We start from the raw sequence: 20,661 nt of genomic DNA on the forward strand, positions 1-20,661 counted from the left end.
CCAAAAGATAGATAAACACTTATGAAAGCTTGTGAAAGACCTTTTCCACCCATTTTCATTTGGCACTTTGTGCTTGATCGAATTCAGCTTAGTAGTAAAAATACGTGGCTGGCGATGACATATGGTGTACCACTTAATTCGAGCTGGTCACGGATACTTTCATATCTTTATCTACAGTGTTAGCATTCGTTCTGTACCATCACTCGGTCTACTCAGATTCAAAAAGTCATGGGATTCGTCCCATTCCAGTAGGCGATGCATTCAAGCACTATCCATCAGTGGGGCACTGATGAAGCTGCCATATTTTAGAATAAGACATTAAATAGCAGTTCAATCTGTCCTCTAAGCTGAATGTAAGTTAGCCCTGGACATAGCTTTAAGTTGAGTTGGGTTGTTCTCGCACTGTCCAGCACAACTTTTAGTCATAGAGTCATACAGCGTGGAAACCGGCACTTCGGCCCAACTGTGCAGGAAAGAACTGCAGATGCTGTTTTAAATCGAAGGTAGACACAAAATGCTGGAGTAACTCAGCAGACAGGCAGCATCTCTGGAGAGAAGGAATAGGTGACGTTTCGGGTCGAGACCGTTCTTCAGACTGATGTCAGGGGAGTGGGCGGGACAGGATAGAATGTAGTTGGAGATAGTAAGACTGGTGGGAGAGGGGGAGGCGATGGAGAGAGAGGGAAAGCAAGGGCTAGTTGAAGTTAGAGAAGTCAATGTTCATACCGCTGGGGTGTAAACTACCCAAGCAAAATATGAGGTGCTGTTCCTCCAATTTGCGCTGGGCCTCACTCTGACAATAGAGTCAGCCCAGAACAAAAAGGTTGAGAATGGGAGGGGGAGTTAAAGTGCTGAGCAACCGGGAGATCAGGTAGGTTAAGGCGGACTGAGCAGAGGTGTTCAGAGAAACGATCGGCAAGCTTGTGCTTGGTCTCGCCGTTGTACAGGAGTTGACACCTGGAACAGCGGATACAGTAGATGAGGTTGGAGGAGGTGCAAGTGAACCTCTGCCTCACCTGAAAAGACTGCCGGGGTCCTGGGATGGGGTTGAGGGGGGAGGTAAAGGGATAGGTGTTGCATCTCCCGCGGTTGCAGGGGAAAGTACCTGGGGAGGGGCTGGTTTGGATGGGAAGGGACGAGTTGACCAGGGAGTTGCGGAGGGAACAGTCTCCGCAGAAAGCAGAAAGGAGTGGAGATGGGAAGATGTGGCTAGTAGTGACTAGTACTGGATCTCACTGTCTCCATCACAGGAGACAGACTATTGACTGACATCCACTACAAACCTACTGACTCCCATAGCTATCTAGACTACACTACTTTCCACCCTGCTTCCTGTTAAGACTCTATCCCCTACTCCTAATTATTCCGTCTACCCCACATCTGCGCCCAGGATGAAGTTTTCCATACCAGATCATCGGAGATGTCCATATTCTTTAGGACAAATGTATACAGTTTAAAAACGCTTTAAGGTGGGAGATTTAATCGAGTTGCTTGTACTCTAAGCTCCAAGTCAGAAGATTGGAGTTAGTTCCACAAATATTAAGTACAAAATCTAGGCCTTACTGAAGGTAAGCTACACTATCCTAGCTGCTACCCAGTGAATCAGCCGAGGCATGTTGCCTCTCAGATGAGTCCAAAGGCTCACATGGACTTTTCCTTTTTAAACAACTGCTTGAAACAAACCTTGGATTCGCACATAATTTTATTAGAAAAACCTTATGGCCTAGGCATTTTAGGACTTGATAGAATAATAAATATGTCCCTGAACTTGCTACATTGCAATGGCAACAACATTGTAAAGTACCTGGGTGGACAAAAATGCTAGAGAAACTCAGCGGGTGAGGCAGCATCTATGGAGCGAAGGAAATAGGCAATGTTTCGGAGCGAAACTTCTTTGGCAATAATGCAGTTTGGGAGCCTGTGGTTTTGAACAATACTACATAAAAGCAAGCTATTCCTTTCTATAAAGTGAAACTCAATGATGCTGCATAAAAACATAAGCACTTTCTTCATTGGAGAAAGATTGGTGATGTTCAGCAAAGATACATTATATTTTCCTTTATATTGTAGTCAAAGATTTCTTTAACTTTCTTATCATTAATATTTCAAGCTCTCCTCTTTCACGACAGTGTGTCATGCTAAAGAATAGTTCCTAAAATAACAGGCCCTGTGGCATATATCTCATGGAGCTACTATTCATGTGCAAAGATTTCATCCCGATTTGACATAAGAATTGAACAGTCTTTCATCGATGTCTACAGAAAGAGCACTGATTCAAACCAAGTGGACAACATCCAGGCTACTTTCTTTGTAAATGCCCACCTCATTTTGCAATAGATATGAGAGTAAGAAATAAATTCAAGATTTAGTCCAAATGGAATTAGAAAAAAAGGCAAAACATTTGAAATAAAAGTAAAAAATGCTGGAAAATTCAAGCAGCATCTGTGGAATGAACAACCGTCAACATTTTAGATCTGGGAACTTTCATCTGAATGGGAAAGAGGAAAATCAATTGTGCTGTAAAACTGTTCGTTGGACATACTTGAATTTTATCTATTTTACAACATTGCTCAGTGGATGGGAACAAAAGCAAGTTTTAAAATGACAGAAAAGGAGGTGAGAGAGAGAAAGAGCAAAAGGACAGTGTTTTAATGGGGTAGAAAACAGGAGGTTGAATGATACTAGTGGTGGTTGCTGAATGAAGGCGAGCCAGAGGAGATAAAAAATAACTTGGACAGGGGTGAAATAGGACACAAATGAAATCTTAAATGCCAGAAGAGAGAAAGCAAAAGCAGAGCAGTTTATTGTTAAACTTATTCAATTCATTGTTGAGGTCTGAAGGCTGTACATGGATCCAGTGGATTGAAAGGCCTGTTTCTTGTTTGAAAAAGATTGCAAAACCTACAGAAAGGGTGTATGAAAAGAAACGTGATGATAAATCAATACAGTTTATTTCAAAATAATGATATGAGGAAACGTAGCCAGATTAAGAACAAACTAACTGTTCAAAAAAGGAACAACCATAACAACAAAATCTATACATAACTAAAGCTCTGATCTTGTCCTCTTCCGGTTTGCACGGTTTTCCTATTTGTGCAAAAACGGTACGCGATAGCGCTACGATTTTTTGCCAGCTCACTCACAGTTCTCCGTTCCGATCGGTGGTATATTGTAAAAATTGGCAGCGTTTAAAAATCGTAAAAACCGCGCATGCGCAGATCGATCTCCTCTCTTGCCAGTCAGCGCTGCGAAAATTGGTCTCTTCTCCTGTCACTCCCCGGGACAGTCCACCCCTTCCTGCGCCATCGAATCTTTACTGGAGCTGAGGGACGCTGTGGGTGGCCGGCAGAAGTCTCCAACCGGACACAATTTTCGGAAGGACCGGTAGCGGCGCGGCAATGTCGCCAAACGGAAAGGGGCGAATCTGATCCCGGCGGAGGAGAGCGTCCAGCGCCCGCTGTGAGTCCCAAACGCTCCGCCATCGCAATGCCCCACAGCTCCAGCCCCTTCCCCTCTGGTCCCCCTCACTGGCTTCTGCCCCCTTCCCCGTGACACCCCCCTCTCCCCCATGGCTCTTCTCCCGTCTTTTCTCCGAGCTCTCCCGCCCACATGCGGAGGAAGAGAGGGGAAAGAAGAGGGAGGGTGAAGAGGAGGGGGAGAGTGTGCTAGGGATGAGGGGAAATGAGCTGCGCCTGTGTAGTTGAGGGCTATGGGTGAGTGGTGGAATATTGCATTCGGGGACCAAGCATCCCGAATGACAGGGACCTAACAGGTTCCACTTAGTCTAGTTACCTTTTATAACCAAATTTACTAATGAACTTCATGCTCCTTTTTGGCAAATTATTTTATTTACAGTGGATGATCAGATTATGTGACTAAAATCACCGTCTTTGTATCAGAAAGAATAACAAAAACATTTGGTATGCTCAGATCTGTGAAGGCAATAAGAAAGAGGAGAGATGGAGATGGTGATAGCAGAGAAGGGGTGGGGAGGGGAGGGGGATTGAGAGGAGAACGGGGGAGGGGAAAGGTAGGTTAGGTTAAAGGTTTACTTCAGATAGATCTTCCCGAGCACCTGTAAACGCACCTTTGCCTGGTTAATGTTTTCTTTGTGGGGAGAGAGTTTAATTGCACCCTCTACACAAAGGAATTAAAAAACGAATTTTCCTTAATCCTTCATCAATTTTTCTTCTTATGTGAAGTTGTTTGTTTAAATAAAATGTAATGATTTTTATCTAGGTACATGAAGTTGGCCTTTACTTGAAGCATTTGATACTACCACAGCTTGTAGTCAGCTCCAAGTACATATTCTTTTATAGTTGAGCTGTAATTTTCATGTTCATGGCAACAGACAAAACATTCTTACCTAACAGGCAATGGTCGCATGGCAACTTTGGTTTGACAGTGCGCAATAAACAAAAAAAAGTTTACATTTATATGACAACTGGATTTGAAAGTTATAATTATCGGCCTGGATCTCTCTGACTAATGCTATTTACCCAATCAAAGATCTCGGCGTACAGAATTATGGCATTATTCCAGACTTGTGCACGTGCATCTTCAAACAAGGAAGTCCCACCATCACTGATGAAATCGGGATGCTATCTTTCACACTGCCACAGGCTCCCGATGCTGATGTGGAGCACAATCTAACCGAGTTCCCCAGCATTCGGTTGGATCCAACACTAGGTCAAACCTATCATGGAATCGGGGACTGCTCTAATCTCAATGGAGCTCCAAATTAATATTGAAAGGGGAATTAGATAACGTAATTTAAAAATTTTTAATCAAAAAATAAAAATTGTGGATGCTGAAAATTGCAAAGAAATGCAAAAAATGCTGGAAACATTGATCATCTGTGACTGACTGTCCCAGAGCAGGTAGGTGCCAGCTTGGATAGACCAGGAGTCTCCCGACTTGGGCAGACCACAGCGAGCTACACCTGGAGGGGCTGGGTTAGCGTGGTCTTGCCTATCGAATCAACACCAGAATCAAACAGGATTTTAGCATCCAGCACCTTTAAGTATACTAATAAGGTACAACTTAATTCACTTACATTCTGTTTGACCCAAGACAATATTTCAAGAGGTTGAAAACTACTAAAGTAACTAAAGTAGAGGTACATACCAGTGGATTGCTGCCAGTTTCTCTGTTCTTCTAACAACAGCTGTGGATGAAGGAATAAATAACTTCAATTTGGTTTATTAAGAGGCAATATTTTGAGTAAAGGTCACAGCTAATTTCCACACAGCAAGGTGTTCACCAATATTAAATGAAAGGAATGACCAATTATTTTTGATGCAATTAATATAGATTCATTGAGTGATACAGTGTGGAAACAGGTCCTTCAGCACAACTTGCCCACACCAGCCAACATGTCCCAGCTACACTACTCCCACTTGCCTGGGTTTGGTCTATATCCCTCCAAACTTGTCCCATCCATGTACCTGTCCAACTGTTTCTTAAACGTTGGGACAGTCTCGGCCTCAACTATCTCCTCAAGCAGCTTGTTCCATACACCCACCACCCATTGTGTGAAAAAGGTTACCCCTCAGGTTCCTATTAAATCTTTTCCCCTTCACCTTGAACCTATGTCCTCTGGTCCTCGACTTTCCTACTCTGGGCAAGAGATTCTGTGTATCTACACAATTTATTCCTCTCATGATTTTATACACTTCTATAAGATCACCCCTCATCCTCCTGTGCTCCAAGGAATAGAGACCCAGCCTACTCAACCTTTCCCTAAAGATCAGACCATTTAGCCCTGTCAATATCCCTGTAAACCTTCTCTGAAACCTTTCAAGCTTGACAATATTTTTCCCATAACATGGTGCCCAGAACTGAACACAATACTCTAAATGCGGACTCACCAACGTCTTATACAACTGCAACATGACCTCCCAACTTCTATACTCAATACTCTGACTGATGAAGGCCAATGTGCCAAAAGCCTTTTTGACCACCTTATCTACCTGCGACTCAACCTTCAAGGAACCATGCACATGCACTCCTAAATCCCTCTGCTCTACAACACTACCCAAAGGCCTACCATTTACTGTGTTGGTCCTAATGTTAGACTTCCTAGAAAGCAACACCTCACATTTTTCTGTATTAAATTCCATCAACCATTCCTCAGTCAATCGATCCAGATCCTGCTGCAATCGTTCACAACCATCTTCACTATCTGCAAAACCACCCACATTTGTATCATCAGCAAATATGCTAATCTTGCCCTGTATGTTCTCATCCAAATCATTGACGTAGATGACAAACAGTAACGGGCCCAGCACCGAACCCTGAGGCACACCACTAGTCACAGGCCACCAGCAGGAGAAGCAACCTTCCACCATCACCCTCTACTTCCTTCCATGAAGCCAATTTGCTATCCATTCATCTATCTCTCCTTGGATCCCATGCAATTTAACCTATCAGAGCAGCCTACCATGCGGAACCTTGTCGAAAGACTTATTGAAATCCATGTATACAACATCTACAGCTCTCATGGCCTCATCGACCATTTTGGTCACGTCTTCAAAAAAATCAATCAGATTTGTGAGACACGACCTTCCACGTTCAAAACCATGCTGACTATCCCTAATCAGCCTTTGTCCATCCAAATGCCTGTATAGCCTATCCCTCAGAATACTCTCTCGTACCTTTTCAACTACAAATGTTAAGCTCACTGGCCAATAGTTCCCAGCATTTTCCCTGCAGCCCTTCTTGAATAGAGGCACAACATTTGCCACCCTCCAGTCTTCCAGCACCTCTCCTGTATTTAAGGATGATTCGTAAATGTCAACCAGGGCTCCCGCAATTTCCTCCATCGTTTCCCAAAATGTCCTTGGATATATCTGATCAGGCCCTGTAGATTTGTCTACCTTCATACACGATAGTACCTTCAGTACTTCTTTGACGGTAACACTGACTGCTCTCAAGACACTTCCATTGACTGCCCCGTTTCTCCGTCCTATTGGCTTTCTCCTTGGTAAATACAGAGGAGAAATATTTATTGCTCAAATATATGTGAACAAATTTGCTCCAGCCAGCACTGTGAAATGGCCGTCATTCTGTATAAGCAGCACTGTGCAGGAGAATGGTAAAATGCTGTATAAATTAGGTGGGACACAAATAATGGTCTTAATGAAAAAGAGCCAGACTTCCAAACAATCCATCCATTAAGATGGATTTATATACATTAATCTGTAAGAGGAAAATTAAATATTCTGATATGCAAAAGAAAATTCAAAGCAATGAAATTAAATGTATGCACCTAATTGCTTACTTAAACTGCAGAATCTAAATTATCAGAGACCCACGAAGCTGCTGGATTCTTGAGCAAAAAACAAAGTGCTAGAGGAACTCAGTGGGTCAGGCAGCATCAGTGGAGGGGAAGGACAGATGACGTTTTGGGTCAGGACTATTTAGCAGACGATGTTGGGTCTGAGGTTGAGCCCTGACCCCGTTTATCCGTTCCCTCCACAAATGCTGATGACCCATTATGTTCCTCCAACACTTTATTTTTATTAATCAAAATTATTTACTGGTTTGATTTGAACATTCCAGTGGATTTTTTTAGCAACCTTAAATACAATACAGAAATCCTGCAAGGAATTTTCTTGGTTACCAATTTCAACACTAGACATTATTACCTATTTGCTTCTTGAATATGCAAAATATGAGAGATGGAAAGTAAAATCTCACCTCTGCTCTAAAGCTAAATGGGTCCAATTTCTGATTACTACCAGTTTATGATGGGACAGATCAACAAAAGTAGCAAATCTACCAAGGAGGAGAGGAGAACCGGTGGGCAGAATAACCCGCAATTGTGATTCTTCCCAAATAGGGGTAAAAGCAACAAAATTGCTGATCCATTCTATTGACTGAAGGACGGTGAGGGGCAGAGGAGTCTTTCATTCACTAAGACAAAGTTAGCTTTATGTATTAAAATTGAAATAAAAACAATTGTACAGATCCTGGATAAGGATCATCAACTCTCTCCACAGATGCTGTTTGACCTGCTGAGTATTCCCAGTATTTTCTGCCTTTGCGTCAGATTTTGCATAGCTGCAGTTTTTTGTTGTTCTTTTAACTGTATAAGCTGCAGGTGGGAATGTCCTTTGTATATCGTGTTATTTAGTGTTGCCGTCAAATTTCCATGTACATCATTGCTAGGACATTCAAAATAAGTTGGTTAGGAGTTTCATCAAGAGCAGAATTAGAGACAAGCTTGTTAAGACCCATGGAGAAGACCATTACAGGAGCATTTTTTGCTGAGATCTGGACTGTCATTTCTCATCCAATCAGGAAAATTACCAAAAAAAGAGGTTATCTCTTCTCATGGCTTCTACTCCGTGCTGACGTTGACCTGTGCGTGTCGTGGTTCCTTGGATACTGTCTGTCCTCCCACAGCTTGCTTAGATGACCCTCAATTGTGCTGACAAGTTAAATCGTAACCATCTCAATAAACTGTTAAAAGCTTTGTAGATCAATGCAGCTCCCAGACTAAACAAGATTAGCCATGCTTGAAGAGTGTTGGCACATTTATTCCTTTAACTTTATGACAATACCACCACTGTATAGTAGGAGACTGATGACACAGAGACACACTGATATTGCAGTATAATCTGAAACATGAACCAATGTCAAGCGAAGCAGGCTTAGATTGTGCTTTAACTTAAATTTAAAAACAAGTATGTTTTCTTTCATGTGTAAAGTGTCAGATTAAATCCAAAAATGTTTTTTTTAATAATCCGCAATGATTGCCTTCATTTCCGCTCAGCTTGTCAACCTGTCATTTGCAATGCAGAGTCCCTTTACACTGAACCAAGTATGGGCGCTATGCTCAGCGAGGACAGGATGTATGTGTGGTTCAGGTTACAAAGAAAAACACTGGCATTCTTATGAAAGTAAGATATGGGTGAAAATCATCTCACATGTCAACTAAAGTATTTTCATGGTAGAGTGTAAAACTGTAGATGTTGGAAAGCCAGAATGAAAACAAAGAAACAAAGCACTCTGCGGGTCAAACAACTTCAGTGGGGAAAGAAGGAGTCAAGTGCTTTCAGCTAGATATTTTCAACATGTGGCAGTCTCTCCATGTAGGGCCAAAACATCTAACTTGCTGCAATGAGCAGGAAATGCACATTAGACTGGAGATCGTAGATAGACAGCAAAGGGAGATAAAGGGGAGAAGAGGGAGGGGTGAGGCGGTCGGGGCAGATAGGAGTACTGGGAAGAGGAGTAAGGGAGAGAGAGGGGAGGAAGGGAGAGAGGGGGGAGGAAGGGAGAGAGACGGGGAGAAGTTACTCCCAGTAACAGTTTCGGTTTTTCAGATAGTAATAGAACAGTTATCCTTTTGGGCATACATAGTGGTATTGACTAGCTTAGTAACCCAGAATCTAGCTTTACTAGAATTTGACATAATTGCTGAGAAATCGCAAACACAGAAACAGATTCATTTTTAAGTCAAGATTTGGTTAGGATTAAGTCTTTTCGGAAAATGTGTGGCAATTGGAGCAATGGCAATGAAAAAGAGAGCAGTGATCGGGATAAATGGAATGGTTGAAGAAAGAGTAGAATACTACAAGAGGGAAGTGAAAGGCACTAGAGAAGGTCAAGCTAACAGCCCTCCGGTAAAAAGAGCTACAATCAAAGGACAATGTGGTGAGTGGAGGGAGTTGTTTGCATGCTAGGTGGGAGGAAGGTGATGTTGGGATATAAGTGGTGCAAAGCGACAAAATTATAGCATTACCTGTTTTATGCCTGATGATGCATTTTTCTCACTGCTAATTAATGCATCTCATAACAATTTACTGGAGATGGTAAAATAAAGTCCCAGAGATAATAAATTATACCACCATTTGCATTAAAGTCAAAACTAAAAATCTTACTTGAGTGCTTCACCTAAACAATACCCGACTACCAGTTCAAGCACAGTGTTTTAATGCATGGAGGCATTTCAGAAAAGGTTTTCTTTACTAATACCAAGAATGGATGCGTTCCCTTGATAAGAAGAGACACAAAAAACTGGAATAGAAAATAATAATAATAATAATAATAATAACTTAGTGGGTCAGACAGCATCTATGGAGAAGAGGAATAGTGACGTTACTCCAGCTTTTGTGTCCATCTTCAGTTTAAACCAGCATCTGCAGTGCCCTCCTACACATGTCGTTCTCTTATAAGATGGACAGGCCAGGCTTGTATTCACTCGAGTTTAGAAGAGTGAGATGTGCCATGTTTAAGACACATGATACTGAGATGTTGCCAGCATGAATGTGGAGGAGTAGTTACTTCTTGTAGGAGAATGCAGAACTAGGTGTTTCTGTTTTAAAGTAAGGGTCAGCCACTTAAGACAAAATGAAAATATTTCTTCTCCTGAAAGGATCATCAGCATTTGGAACTTTCTGCCTCAAAAGGGAGTTGGAAAGCCTTTGAATATTTTTGTATGGTAGGAATTGAAAAGCAGACAGACAAAAATGCAAAGTTGTGGTTTCAGATGGCTCGGACAGAATCATATTAAATTATGTAACAAACTTGAGGGGCCAGGTGACCTACTCATGCTCCTAATTTGATAATATTTGTATGCAGGAACTCTGATAACCCATTGAATAGCATCAAACGGCATTGACATTTTGGTTTTTAATGCTATCTGAAAGATCTGTAAGACTGCGGTAACTATTAGCAACATTTTCAGCATCACAGGACAACAGCAAAAGGAAGACAGGCACCAAAAATCCTTTGTACCAATTAAACATTGTAACAAACTAATATAGTTAGTCTATACCTTTCAATTTTGCAAATTATCTGAACAAAAGCAGCACTTAAAAAGTAATTTATTAGCTGCAAAACACTTGAGATCTTCTGAGGATGTGAATAACAGAATATAAATGCAAGCTCTTCTTTGCTCATTTCTAAATTAAGTGCTGCTGCCACACGAGTCTAGGGATCCAGGTTCAACTCTGCTGCTGTCAGAATAGAGTTTGCATATTATCTCTGTGACTGCATGCATTTCTCCAGGGTCACTCCGGTTTCTGCCCACATTCCCAGCATGTGTTGTTTGATAAGGTAATTGGCCTTTTACAACTCTCCCTTATGTTGGTATTTGGTGAGAAGATCAATGGGCTGTCAGTGCTCATATGTTCGAATTGTGATTGTAGGGAAATAAATGGGGGATGCCAATTGATAATATTGCCTTGAGAGCTGGCATAGGATCTGTCAAAATAGAAATTATGCAGAAAGGCCTATGAAGGGCTGTGAAGTGGTCAGTAACATACACATTAACGTCCTCAGAAATCCTGCAGTTATTCTAGAGGATTTCCCACCATGGCCTTCCCAAGGGTATTACGGATAAATAATAAATAATGACCTTGCCATCAATGTCCAGATAAAACTATAACATTGCCTGTTTTCACACCATTTGGCAAAACACACACATTATCAGAATTGTCCATCAGCAGCAGGATACAGTCTGAACGGCTGTGAGGAATCACCCCTTGCTACTTGGTCCATCCCATTTATCTGAAACATTAGCTTTCCCATTAGCTGACTCAAGGCTAGAATCCATCATCCACGTTCTAACAGGATGACACTTTGTGTAAAAATAGGTATGAAGAGAAATTATTGGTATCTGCCTGGGGTCATTCTAAAGCGCTCAATAAGCAGGGTTCCATGGTCTACAGCTGCTCCGAGGGTACAAACTGAGACAAACATTCATTGTTGCTGGGAGGCCATTGATTCATTGTGAGAGGAGTCTCATGGTCTCCCAGAAATCTGCTGTTCAGCCAGCTGCTAGAGCTGTACATGACCAGTGCACCAGACTCACACACCTCAACCTCTGAGTTCATGTTGCGGGCCATGTAGAGTAAATGTTGCTTTTATAACCATGTAACCATATAACAATTACAGCACGGAAACAGGCCATCTCGGCCCTACAAGTCCATGCCAAAACAAATTTTTTTCCCCTTAGTCCCACCTGCCTGCACTCATACCATAACCCTCCATTCCCTTCTCATCCATATGCCTATCCAATTTATTTTTAAATGATACCAATGAACCTGCCTCCACCACTTCCACTGGGAGCTCATTCCACACCGCTACCACTCTCTGCGTAAAGAAGTTCCCCCTCATATTACCCCTAAACCTCTGTCCCTTAATTCTGAAGTCATGTCCTCTTGTTTGAATCTTCCCTATTCTCAAAGGGAAAAGCTTGTCCACATCAACTCTGTCTATTCCTCTCATCATTTTAAAGACCTCTATCAAGTCCCCCCTTAACCTTCTGCACTCCAGAGAATAAAGACCTAACTTATTCAACCTATCTCTGTAACTTAGTTGTTGAAACCCAGGCAACATTCTAGTAAATCTCCTCTGTACTCGCTCTATTTTGTTGACATCCTTCCTATAATTGGGCGACCAAAATTGTACAATGTACTCCAGATTTGGTCTCACCAATGCCTTGTACAATTTTAACATTACATCCCAGCTTCTATACTCAGATTCTATACTTTTGCATACATCCTGTGGGTAACAGGCTGTAAAATGCTGCCCATCAAACCCCATCAAGAGAACATGGTGAACGGGGATGGTATTGCTGTATCCAAATGTATTGATTATAAATATTGAAAACTTTGCTGTTGTTTCTATTAACTACAGGTAGTTCTACTGTAATGTGTTTCCATAATACTAATTGAATATAACGAGATTGATGATTTTGGGAACACTACAGTGTTTGCATTACACCGGCCAAATTGGTTATATCACAATTGCAATCCGGATCGCAAGAGCTACTTAAAGTTACTTTGAACATTGACAAGCAGAAAACAAAAGCTGGCTTGGGGAAAAAATGCTTATAGCATCCTGCAGTAATCAGACACCATCGTTTCTGAAGAACAGCCAGTTTCACCACAGAAGGGCAATGAAGTTGACAAGCAATCACTTTGATTGCAATGATACTCTGGTCAACAATGTAACATGCAGCCTTTAGTATTTTTTAGCTTGCAGTAACAAAGATAAACTTATAGCTATTAAAAAAAGATTAGTTTTTTAGTGTCTACAGGGAAAATAATTGTTTTTGCCAGTCTGAAATTCTTTAGCCCCTAAACCCCTTTACCCATTGATACAATTGCCTTTATAACATGATTTTCTATAATATAATGTTTTTTTAGGAATGTGACAAATGCATTATAGAAGAACTACCTGTATGTGCATATTTTCCATGGGATAAAGTATTTAATTCTGTAAAAGAAAATGAAAACTACTTCTTGCTAAATTTTATCCTTAAGGTATATTAACTGCCTTATGGTTTATCTTGGAATTGCGTCATGGCTCATCTATATGCAGTTTCTTTGTTACATTGCCATAACATTCCACACACCGGGTTTAGTAATTAACATTGGCTGAATGGTCTCCTGATAGAAGCCTGGATCCTCATTCAAGATTGCTCCTCCAGAGCGGGGGTGATTTTATACGCTAGCTAGCTACTTACATCTATTTCAATCTGACTTCCAATCTCAATTCTAAGACTGTCCCCAGTCCATCAGCCAAACAATCCATCCCACCATTGACCCCCATCTAGTCATAGTCATACAGTGTGGAAACAGGCCCTTCAGCACAACTTGCCCACACCAACCATCTACACTACAAATATCCTATCTATACTTTGCATTGCTTCCAGAAACCTGCCTACATAATCAGAGACCACTCACACCCTGTCATTCTCTCTGCTCTCCACTCCTATTGAGAAGATGTAAAAGCTTGAAAATTCATACCACCAGATTCAAGAACAGCTTCTTCCCCATTGTTCAATCTTTTGAAATGACCTCTCATATGCTGGGGATGAATTTCCAGATCTTCCAATGTACCATGTTGGGACCCTTGTACTGTTTTTATCTGCACTTTTTCTGTAGTTATAACACCATATTCTGCAGGTAGACACAAAATGCTGGAGTAACAGCGGGACAGGCAGAGAAGGAACGGAGAGAAGAAATGTGTGACATTTCTGGTCGAGACCCTTCTTCAGACCACATTCTGCATTCAGTTTACTTTCTCTTTTGCACTTCCTGGTGTCCTCATATGTGATGTGATTGGTCTGGATAACACAGTGTTTCATTGACTTTGCATGCCTGACTGAAGAAGTCTGAAGAAGGGTCCCGACCCGAAACATCACCTATCCATGCTCTCCAGAGATGTTGCCTGACCCGCTGAGTTACTCCAGCACTCTTACATTTAAAAAAAAATCAACATCTGCAGTTTCTTGTTTCTAAGGTTTTTCAATGTACCTTGGTACACGTTATAACACTGCTGTCACAAAAACAGGAGTGTGATTAGCAGCATCAACTAAATTTGATAGGCACCCAAACACACTCACTATCTCGATAACTAGTTTATTTGTAGGTTTTAAAGTCCAGCACTATGCAGAAATCAAGGATGTAATAATACACAATGACAATTTTCAAAAATCCTGCTTGTTTAAAAAAAATGTTTTTAAAGGTTAAAGCTTGTAGAATCTAACTATAACCTGGGTTTAATTCTAACCTCAAATGCTGCGTGTATAGAGTTTGCATATTCACCTTGTGATCATGTGGGTTTCCTCCAGTTGCTCTGGTCTCTGCCCATGTCCCAGTTTTGTGTGGATTGTCAGGTTATTTGGCCATTGCAAATTGCCTTGATGTATGGGTGGATGGTAGTATCTTAGGGAATTGATGAGAACATTGATTAATGTAGGATCAGTGTAAATGAGTGTAAATATGCTGCATGCCTCTGTTGGTACTGTATGCAAGATCATACACTTGTGCTCAATATTAGTCCTTTGCTATTTAATTTTCTCAAGAATTGTCCACACGTGGCTATTGGCAAACCTATTGGCAATGTGCTGCAATTTGCAATGGAAGACTCCCCCTAGTAAGAGTAGTAAAGAGCTTTGTTTACAGACTATCAATATTGTCAACTTTCATAGTTTACTGATCCAAACTGCAACACTGCTTCCTCATTACTGACTCCAACCATCTACCACTAAGTACTATAGTGAGTAATTGCCAGCACTTTCACACACCAACAGTGCCCTCCATAATGTTTGGGACAAAGACCCATCATTTATTTATTTGTCTCTGTACTCCACAATTTGAGATTTGGAATAGAAAAAATCACATGTGGTTAAAGTGCACATTGTCAGATTTTAATAAAGGCCATTTTTATGCATTTTGCTTTCACGATGTAGAACCTACAGCAGTGTTTATACATAGTCCCTCCCATTTCAGGGCACCATAATGTTGGGACACAGCAATGTAATGTAAAAGAAAGTAGTCATGTTTAGTATTTTTTTTGCATATCATTTGCATGCAATGACTGCTTGAAGTCTGCGATTCATGGACATCACCAGTTGCTGGGTGTCTTCTCTGGTGATGTTATGCCAGGCCTGTATTACAGCCATCTTTAGCTAATGCTTGTATTGGGGGCTAGTCCCCTTCAGTTTTCTATTCAGCACATAAAAGGCCTGCTCAAATGGGTTCAGATCAAATGCTTCAGACTTGGCCACTCATGAATTGACCATTTTTTAGCTTTGAAAATCAGCCCCACCACCGTGTTTCACAGATGAGGTGGTATGCATTAGATCTTGGGCAGTTCCTTCTCTCCTCCATACTTTGCTCTTGCCATCACTCTGATATAAGTTAATCTTCATCTCATCTGTCCATAAGACCTTTTTCCAGAACTGTGGTTGTTCTTTTAAGTACTTCTTGGCAAACTGCGGCTACCGAGTAGCTTGCATCTTGCAGTGTAGCCTCTGTATTTCTGTTCATGAAGTTTTCTGCAGACAGTGGCCTTTGACAAATCCACACCTGACTCCTGAAGAGTTTCTGACCTGTCGGACAGGTGTTTGGGGATTTTTCTTTATGAAAGAGAGAATTCTTCTGTCATCAGCTGTGGAGGTCTTCCTTGGCTTGCCAATCCCTTTGTGATTAGTAAGCTCACCAGTGCTCTCTTTCTTCTTAATGATGTTCCAAATAGTTGATTTTTGTAAGCCTAACGTTTGGCTGATGTCTCTAACAGTTTTATTCGTGTTTCTCACTCATAATGGCTTATTTGACTTTTATTGGCACAACATTGGTCCTCACGTTGATAAACAGCAATAAAAGTTTCCAAAGGTGATGGAAAGACTGGAGGAAAGACTAAGTGCTGAGATCTGTCATATACCTGCATTAAGGAGGCAATTAAACACACCTGACCAATTACCAACGCCTGTGAAGCCATGTGTCCCAAAAATTATGGTGCCCTGAAATGGGGGGACTAGGTATAAACGCAGCTGTAATTCTACATGGTGAAACCAAAATGTATAAAAATGGCCTTTTATAAAATCTGACAATGTGCACTTTAACCACATGTTATTTATTCTATTACAAATCTCAAATAGTACAGAAGCAAATAAATATCTGATGGGTCTTTGTCCCGAACATTATGAACTCTTTGTTTGCATCCTGTCCATTATTCATTGTCACAATTCATGTAAGACAACCAAAATATTTGAATAATTATTCAAATTATTCAAATATTCAATTAGAATAATAGATTGTGATCAATTGTAAACATAAAGTTGTGAATTTGCACACCTATCTCCGCAGATGTATCATAAGCAACTGCCAAGAAGATATTTACAGTAGTTGCGCCATTGCAAGATCTTGCTTCATATAAAAAGCTTTCACTTACAAGGAACTTTTGATCAACTTGGAAACAAATCACAATCCGAGAACAGGAAGATAAGTGATTACAACAGGGTGGTAGAAACAGGTAGGTCCAGTTAGTTTCAATGCAAGATAATTTTTATATAACAAGCACCAATGAAAGAAATGCCCAGTTTGGCATTGGTAGCTACATTGACCAAGATGTAAATAATCTGGGACTATAACTTATTTAACAATGTGGCAACAACCGCATTCATATGCAGCCTTCAAAGTAATAAAACAACCCAGGCCACACCACAGGAGTACATATTATCAAACACCACAACATTTGACATCAATGTAGATTTAAAAAAACTGGCAGATACTGAAAACTTCAGTCGAAAATGCAACCTGAAAATCAAAATAAAACTTGGTGAAGTTGGAAATATGAAGCAAAAGCAAAAATTGATGGAAATACTAAGCGTTGCTTGGGTAGTTTACAATCCAGTGGTATAAACATTGAATGAGCTAATTTTACTTCGGAGTCACGTGAGTGACTTCGTGAAGAAGCCCGTCCAGGGTCCAGGTGCGGCATTACGCCAGCAAGTGCAACAGCGGCGGCAGCTGGAGTCAGGCTCTCCAGCTGCGCTTTAAAACGCACCATCAGGTAAGTGAACGGTGCGTTGGGAACGGAGCGAGTTTGGTGTTGATTCTTTGGAAGAAACATGTCCCAACGTAGGAAACTCGCTAGCAGACCTGCCCGAGTAGAAACTCCACCAGAGGAGACTATTCCAGCGGGGCAGCAACCGGCGGCTTTACCGCTTGAACAGCGGTTTGAAATCCCCCAGACCGAGCCGGTCCCAGTCACGCCAGAGCCTACACGACGGGCTGGGAAAGCCAAACGGAAGACAAACCGGCCGGTCGACTCGTCAGAAGGGGAAATGTCCACCCCAAAACGGGGGAGAGACAGCCGCCTAAGCTGCATCCAGCAGCTATTGGAGGGGATGGTTTACCGGGAGCAGCAGCGCTCTCGGTTAGACAGGACAGGCACCCCCTCCATGGTGCTGAGTCCGGCACCCCCCTTTGCGACCTCGGACCCGGAATGGGAGGTCAGCATTGGTGACCAGGAGCAGGCTGGTCTGAGTATGGGGCAGGCGGACGGAACCGAAAGAGAGCAGGGTGTGCAGGAAGAGCTGCTAGGGGTCGTAAGTCGCTTTGTCGCAACCCCACGGGTCGGAGCACCATTGGAGCCTAGAATGGCTGCCAGCATAAACCATCTCTCCAACAAACCTCTGCGGGAGAAGGTGCTCGACCAAGTGCTTGAGGAGCACACAGCCCCGGATAATTGTGAGGCTCTCAAGGTCAAGAGCCTCAACCCTCAAATTTGGGGCAACGTGGGGGGACAGATCCGGACACAGGAGGTCAAATTACAGCGCATACTTCGCCTCCTCACGGCGGCTATAACAGCCTATGCGCGGGGAGTCGAGAACGTAGAGATGACCACCTACCAACAAGATGTCCTGGCGCTCATGTGCACGACACAATATGAGCTGAATAACTTAAGAAGAGATAACATCAAGCCGGCCCTCAATCCTAAATTTGCAGGACTATGCAAAACTCCATCAGTAGAGACCGACTCATTTTTATTTGGGAAGGACTTGAACAAACAGCTCAAAGAGATGGAGGAGGCGTCCAAGACCTTTAGCCTCATGAGGGCACCACCGGCAGTGATACCAAAGCTCTTCATTCCACCCAGGCGGCAGCACACCACTGTATCTACCAGTCGGCGGCCCGAACATCCGACTGGTCAAAGCTGTGGGCCGCACTATCCCCAGAGACCTTTTTTAGGTCAGGGCCTGCAGCGGACCCCCTGGAAAATGCGCCTCCCCCCAACATCGCCAGCACGTCGACAGGGACGAACACTCAGAAAGAAAAAATCACAACCCCGACAATAACCATGGAGGTAGGTGGATCTGGTTCCTACCTGCATATTGAGAATAAGGGTGACTTACTAACAGGGGGAAGGTTACACTTGTTCAAAGAAGCATGGGAAAGGATCACGGATGATAAATATATACTCAACAGTATTCAAGGGTATAAAATAGAGTTTCTTTCAAATTTACCACCAGTTCAACATGCACCCGCAAGGGTATTTGCACCCTCCAACAAGGAACAACAGGAGGGACAAGCTGAACTGGTGAGGCTTCTAAACAAAGGGGTCATAGAGAAAACTACTCATGAGCCTTTGGAATTCGTTTCCAACATATTTACAAAAAGGAAAAAGGATGGTGGGTGTCGCATCATCATTGACTTAACATCCCTGAATGAATTTGTTAAGTATATACATTTCAAAATGGAAACATTTGTGACTGCTAGACAACTGATTTCCAGAGGATACTATATGGCAAGCATTGATCTCAAAGATGCTTACTATCTAGTACCTATACATAAGGATTATAGCAGATACCTTAAATGTATCTGGATGGGGGAGCTTTGGCAGTATAAAGCACTGCCTAATGGGCTTACGTCAGCTCCAAGACTATTTACAAAAATATTAAAACCAGCCATGGCAACGTTAAGAAAACAAAACCATATAGTCATGGCATATTTGGACGACATCCTCATAGTTGGGAAAACTATGGAATTGGCTGTAGCAGCAGTATCAGCTACTAAACAGCTCCTACAGAGCCTAGGCTTTGTCTTACATCCAGATAAATCCAGGTTAAATCCATCCACTATTATGGACTATCTGGGTTTCACGATTAACTCAGTCCAAATGACTATTACCCTGCCAAGGGAAAAAATGATTGCATTGATACAATCATGTTATAACTTAAAGATAAAACAAAGACCAACCATTCGACAAGTGGCAGCAGTAATTGGCAGAATGGTAGCAGCATTTCCAGCTATCCAATTTGGACCTTTGCACTATCAAAATTTGCAAAGAGCAAAAATAAAGGCACTAAAACAGCACAAAGGTCATTATGACCGAGTCATGACATTACCCCCTGAAGCCATATCAGAGCTACAGTGGTGGATACAAAATATTTGGCACAGTCATAGTCCTATTGTCATTTCTAATGCTACATTGGTACTCCAAACAGATGCTAGTGCTCAAGGCTGGGGAGCAACTAACTCCATATCCAGCACAGGTGGTAGATGGACTAACTCAGAGTCGTCGTTACTATCTACGCTGGGCATTAATTCTTTGGAAATGTTGGGCGCCTTTTATGGTTTAAAAGCATATGCATCTAATATGCATCACTTGCATGTTAGATTACAAATAGATAACACAACGGTGGTGGCTTATATTAACCATATGGGCGGCATAAAATCTTTATCATGCGACAAATTGGTCAATACGATTTGGCAATGGTGTGTCGAAAGACATATTTGGCTTTCAGCTACCTATCTACCAGGTAAGCTAAACACAGTGGCGGACACCAGGTCACGTAAATTCAATGACAACATCGAATGGATGCTAAATCCAAAAACATTCGCTGAAATTGTAAAGCGATATGGGAAGCCAGATATAGATTTATTTGCTTCAAGACTGAATCACCAACTACCTATCTATGTCGCGTGGGAACCAGATCCGGAGGCAGCAGCGGTAGACGCATTTACGCTGGATTGGGGAAAGTTTGTTTTCTATGCCTTTCCTCCCTTCTGCCTCATCAGTCGGGTACTTCGGAAAATCCAGACGGATTCAGCGTCTGGAGTTTTGGTAGTGCCCGACTGGCCTACACAGCCATGGTTCCTAATTCTCCATAACATGGTGGTGGAAGCACCAATGGTGTTCCCCGTCATCCAAGGTTGCTAACTCACCCAGTGTCAGGCATCAGCCACCCATGCCACAAAGACATGAATCTCCTGGGTTGTAGATTCTAGACCGACCTTACCTGGATCTGGGGTTATCGCAACAAACCATCGCCACCATGTCAGCATCCCTGAGAACATCTACCAAGAGGCAGTACCTAACCAGCATTAGGAAATGGGAAACCTACTGCCA

The 20,661-nt window shown here is 42.1% G+C and overlaps 1 protein-coding gene across 6 annotated transcripts in view; it reads right to left on the reverse strand.

The window, feature by feature from the left end:
• Positions 1-20,661, reverse strand: part of elf1 (E74-like ETS transcription factor 1) — a 264,463-nt gene that overhangs the window by 103,605 nt on the left and 140,197 nt on the right. For 4 of the 6 annotated variants that reach the window (XM_055643909.1, XM_055643904.1, XM_055643906.1 and 1 more), the window contains one exon: positions 5,128-5,167. The exons of 1 other annotated variant lie outside the window; for it this stretch is intronic. The gene's annotated coding sequence lies outside the window, so the exon portion shown is untranslated. Of the gene's footprint in view, positions 1-5,127; positions 5,168-14,567; positions 14,635-20,661 lie in introns of those variants that run through there. One more of the 6 variants, XM_055643907.1, reaches the window with a different exon arrangement.

The sequence above is a fragment of the Leucoraja erinacea genome, chromosome 12 (genome assembly GCF_028641065.1).
Source record: "Leucoraja erinacea ecotype New England chromosome 12, Leri_hhj_1, whole genome shotgun sequence".
In the NCBI taxonomy this organism is placed as follows: Eukaryota; Metazoa; Chordata; class Chondrichthyes; order Rajiformes; family Rajidae; genus Leucoraja; species Leucoraja erinaceus.